Source organism: Triticum aestivum, chromosome 5B (assembly GCF_018294505.1).
Source record: "Triticum aestivum cultivar Chinese Spring chromosome 5B, IWGSC CS RefSeq v2.1, whole genome shotgun sequence".
NCBI classification, from domain to species: Eukaryota; Viridiplantae; Streptophyta; class Magnoliopsida; order Poales; family Poaceae; genus Triticum; species Triticum aestivum.
Window position 1 is genome coordinate 704,080,322 of NC_057807.1, and position 5,409 is coordinate 704,085,730.

General features: G+C 47.6%; 1 long non-coding RNA gene across 2 annotated transcripts; it reads right to left on the reverse strand.

Moving 5' to 3' along the window:
• Positions 1–3,238: 3,238 nt before the first annotated feature.
• Positions 3,239–4,828, reverse strand: LOC123117831 (uncharacterized). Of its 2 annotated transcripts, XR_006457532.1 has the most exons (3): positions 4,622–4,828; positions 4,104–4,337; positions 3,239–4,016 (listed from the first exon to the last, which is right to left on the reverse strand). It is a non-coding gene; the product is annotated as an uncharacterized lncRNA (long non-coding RNA). The 2 variants fall into 2 exon arrangements; XR_006457531.1 differs by lacking the exon at positions 3,239–4,016 and having other exon boundaries at positions 4,039–4,337.
• Between the last annotated feature and the right edge of the window lie 581 nt (positions 4,829–5,409).

The following is a 5,409-nucleotide window of genomic DNA, read 5'->3' on the forward strand; positions in this document are numbered from 1 at the left end:
CGAGCAGTGCAGGTCTTGAGCATGTCAATGCATTGGAAAATTTTGAGCATTGCAGATCTGAGAGCATCCTGGACGTATCTACTAAGTGTGCACCTAACACCATGTTCCTGGAAGAAGGTTGTTTGTTGGATCCATTCGGTGGCGAGAGCTATCTCTGTGATCAGGCGATTAATTGATGTCCGACTGAAATGGTGGTCAAAACTACCTAATGGTGAGCCCTCTGATGACTACTATTCTTGTGTTACTAATTTTGGTTCATCTGCGACTATCTATGTTGATGACCTTGATTCAGTGGAATTTATTGAGTCTCAGTTTCAAGTTATTGCTAAGCAAGTCAGGGAGTGGGCTAAATGTTTTTGCCTTGAGAAATTATGGAGCGCTAGTCATCTTGTCTGTCAAAACCAGGAGCAGTGCAACTTTTGTAAGCACCACATGCTAGATCATGATACGGCTGTATGTGATTTTCCTAGGCTTGACAATTTGAAGGGCACAATGCTAGTGCACTGGCAATTTTTTATTCAAGAGAAATTTCTAACCAACGACTATTTTGCTAAAGAATGCAGTTCTGAACACTTCAGTCAAGCATGTTGCAGACAAACAGTGGTGAAGGAAACTTCAAGTCCTGGAACATTTCTTCCACATGCAGTACTCCAGCCACGGGAATGTACTGAATATCTTGTCCACGACAGCATTTCTTCTGTATTTTATTGGACGAGGTTTGCATTGGTCAGGAAGATGGATAGCAGTAGTTCCAATACTTCAGTTCTAAGTGTCATTACTTCCATCGTACATATCAGAAAAGCTTGTCATGTTGGGAGTATCCTAGTACTGACCGGGAAGTACCGGCCTTTGGAACAGGTACAAGAGGAGACTACTCCTGGTGTTATCCCTGTACTTACCCCAGTGGGCTCATCGACAAGCTACAGTTTAATCAGATTCAGCTTTGATAATTTCGCATGTAGTTCTTAGCAAGTTGGCGATCTTTTTGTTCACCAGCCGCATGTGATGGTCAAGCATAGTAGCGGCCTACAACCTTGAAGCAGCAGTGCTGAAACACCCCATTGATTTGATTGCTTTATCAGCAGAAGTTCGAGTCCCAGCAGCAGTTCGAAAAGTGAGTTTCCAGTACTTGATGTATGTGGGGCTATGTCCCACGAGCTTGTGATATACATAGATCATCAGCTGGACATCACCGACTTGCAGAATGTTGAATTTATCGGCTGGTGGTCCCTAATTGGTCTCCATTCAGATTATCTGCTCCCGTACGATATGGATCTGTTGGGATTTGACATGGGCATGGACCAGCTTGACATGTCTTGGGATCCTAGAGGCCTTAGATTGTTGTTGCTAAGGAAATTGACTCGACGGGAGGTGTTTCAAAAAGGGAGGTGCGCCATCTTGGTTGCCCGCTGTCTTGTCACCTTCCCAGCTTCTACTTTTCGGTCGTCGACAATTATGATGGTGGAGCTGATTAGCCAGAGATCCCATGCCACGGGTGGTATAGTACCCTTTACCGGCTCCGATCAACAACGTTCTCAAGGAGGGAGGGGTGTCATCGCTATTGCTGCCTGCTTCGCACAAGGCTCCGTCGACTTCAAGTACTCCAGCGGCTTCAACAATGACTACTTCCTCGACAGTTCCTTCGGCTGGGCCGCCATCGTCCATGACTACTACTCCCATGTCGTTCAAGGCACCCCCGCCTTCTGCTACCACCGCGACTTTGAGCAAGTCAACGACCATCGAGTGCAATGGGACCCGGGCAGTTCTTGGTGGTGCCGGCTTGGGGTCAAGCCGGATTTTAAGGAGGGAGGGATGTTAGGAGCCCTCCTAACCTGTACGCGTACAGGGCCTACCCCTTGGGCCAGCCCATGGACTTGGCCCATCCGAGACTCATCACTCCAGCTACTTAAGCCAGGCGCACAGAAGGAGAGGGCATCCAGTGGATCACGGCAAACGGCACCCGGCGGCTCGGCTCTCTTCTTCCTCTCGTTCCCCTTCCTCTGTTCTTCGTACCCAACTATCAATTAGTCTGTAATCGATACTCTGTACTCGAATCAATGGTGCCTGTGAGCAATTGAGTGGTAGTGTGATCCGGTCCCTTACACGATCGCACAATATAAATAGACAATAATAGTAATCGATGGCTAGGGTTTGAACTTTACTACTTCAAAAGCTTCTTTATTTCCATGAATCAAAGCAGCACTGATTTTTTTAAAAATAGAACAATCTGCAGAGAGATGGGCGTACCAACCACCCAGAGCTATGGAAGGTTCATTGCTGGGAGTTAAAATCTGCAGAGAGAGAGAGTGACGGGGGGCTTACGGATGTCGTTGCCACCATGGATGGCTAAGAAGATGGGGGCACCAGCCGCCACGCTCCTAGTCGCCAGAAGATAAGGGAGCAGAGGCCACGGGCCCCGTTCCGAACCACCAGAACCGAAGGAGCCTTGTCCCGCTCAGATCTGCTACCATGAGAGGGGGGAGAGGGAGCTGGGTATGGGTTGGGGCGGTGGTGCCATGTGAGGGAGGGGAGAGGTGGCCTCACCGGGCGCTTGGGCTTCGCCAGATGCAAGCGTCGCCGCCGCCGCTCAGATCGGGAGAGAAAGAGATAAGGGAGAGAGAGAGAGAGCAGAGAGATAGCAAAGTGGTGTTTTTTTTTTCAAATGGACGGTGTATTAGGAGGTGGGCTGTGGGGGCGCGTGGCATGAAAATTCGGATGGGCTTCGCGCTAAGTTTTTGCAGGCGCGCGAGCTGATATTTTTCGGCGGCCCAACTACCGACCCACCGTCGGTCGGGAACATTTGCCGACCGACTGTGTGACAAGAGTGCAATTATTACCGATCAATGGTTCGATGCTATAGATTTCAGTATTACCGACCGACAGTTGGTCGTTACATGCGAGTAATACCGACCGACTGTGTGATAACAGTTGTACCAGCAAACCGTCGGTCGGCGAAAGTGACTTTTTCCAACACACGTTTGTAGGAAATGCAGTGTCGTGGTGTAGTGATTATCTCACAATTTACACGTCTTTCCAGGGTCCTCTCAGCGCGTTACACAACATACATGGGGCAAACTGATCCATATATTTGTGAGGTTCTGGATTGTAGAGATGCCATGCTGTTGGCAAAGGAGAAGGGATGGGACCGGATTCAGGTGGTGATTGACTGCAAAAATGTGGCAGATGATTGGAATGCAGGACGAAACCACTCGAGTTGTGGACCAGTTTTTCAAGAGATGACTTCGTACCTCTCATCTTTTCAGGGATTTGAAGTGAGACATTGTGGACGAGGAGCAAACGAAACAACACATCTTTTAGCTAAGCACTGTCTGTTTACAAGCGTGCAAAATGTAACCTATGATGTAATCCCTGAGTTCTTAAGTGTGGTGGTGCACTTGGACTATGTACGGTCTATGAATGAATAAAATGCCTTAGGGCCGTTACTCAAAAAAAAAAAACCTTCATATCTCACGGCAACACAGCAAGGCACGCCAGGAAGTACGGGGCCTTGAAGCTGGCCCAGATATGCGGCACCATCGCGGCCGACGAAAGGCGCCATGAGCTTGCCTATACCAAGATAGTGGAGAAGCACTTCGAGGTCGATCCCGACTACACGGTCCTGGCCTTCGCCAGCATTATGAAGAAGATCACGATGGCCGCCCACCTGATGTATGATGGGCAGGACAAAACCTGTTTGAGCACTTCAGCGCGGTGGCACAGCGGCTGGGCGTCTACACCGCCTTGGACTACGCCGACATCCTCGAGTTCCTGGTCAAGAGGTGGAACGTCGCCGGCCTCACCAGGTTGTCCGGGGAAGGGCGGCGCACTCAGGATTACCTCTGTTCCCTAGGACCAAGGTTTAGGAAGCTGGTGGAGCGAGCTCAGGGGAGCGGGAAGCATTTGCCGGTTGTTCCTTTCAGCTGGATCTATGGCCGGCAAGTTCAGCTTTGAGTAAGATTTCAAGACACGAGTGTATAGTATATACCATTCTCTTTTTTTGTACTTCTCTTCAAAATCTGTAAAAATTGTTGAGTAATGTAAAGTTGTAAACACATCTACACTGCATATGCCAAATAAGTTTAAAATGACATAATTATACGAACATATCCTTATATGTATTCTTTTTTATTGTGGTCTCGTTGAGCTCCTTGATAGTTTTCTGCAGCGCAAGCAGCCGTCAATGTTGCATTCGCCGTTCTCTTCGTTGGTGAAGATGAAGTAGGTCAGGCACCTCACCGCTTCTTGAGCGTGAGGTCTCTGCTCTACTTCATCTTCCCCAACGTCGAAATGCCCTTGTTATTCTGATCGATATCGTCTCGAATGATATGAGTGCAATCCTGTATATAGACAAATCTTAGCGGTAAAAAGGGAGAGATGTACAAGACAATTACTGTGGTTATTAGAAAATAAGGCAAGACTATTCTCAATATGCATTGACAGCAGGTGAACTTGAGAATGCTTTGCGATGCACTTTTACATCCATGATTCATACCCATGCCAGACCGTCGACTTAATTAAATTATGGTCCTAGAAATCAATCTTAAATTCTTGCATAAAATACTACTTCCTCCGTCCCATAATATAAGAGCATTTTTTGCCATCTGTTTTCTCGACCACGTACCTTATCACAATGACGCACATGTACGTCGCCTCTGCCCCAGAATGGGCACCAGTTTCGACGCCCCTCTGCCGTTGCTCTTTCCTCCTGCTACCGCGAGAGGTACGCGCGAGACGCGCCCGAGAGAGGAGGTGGGGCTCGGAGGCCGGTGATGGGGATCAAGGAGATAGGTGTGTTGAGAAGCAGGGGAGGCAAAACGCTGGCGGCTGAGGCATGGAGGCTGAGTGGATTAGGGTTGGGTTTCGTTGTTTTATATAGGGTAGGAGTAAGACTAGGGTTGGGTTTCGTTGTTTTATGGCGGCTGCTCTTTTGAGCCCGGCCCATTTACTATTTCTGCTATCCTTTTTTTCTATTTTTCTGTGGGGCCAAAAACTTGAATATCCTTTTCAATGTGAAAACTGGATATAGATATCGGTCTATATGCGATGTGGTTGCATTCAACTAAAAAAAACCTTGTTTAGATGGTTAGAAGGACAGTGGCATCTCAATCCTACAAGATTCAAATCTTAGACTTGACACTAGTGCTCACATTTTCCTGGATTTATAACAACCTTTCGGCGATGTGTGTTGGGAGGAGACATTCCCGTCAACTACGAGGGTGTCTGAGGCGGCTTCGTCAATCTCAAGATAATGTCTCGTCTCAGTTTCTCAGAGGTGCTCATAGGATGCACGTGAACGTCTGCGTCTGTAGTGTGTTAAAAACATTGAGTTGGATCAAAAAAAAGATCGGTCTATATTTAGAAATACATGAACTTGTTTCTATTTATATTTACTTTCTTTGCAATACAAAT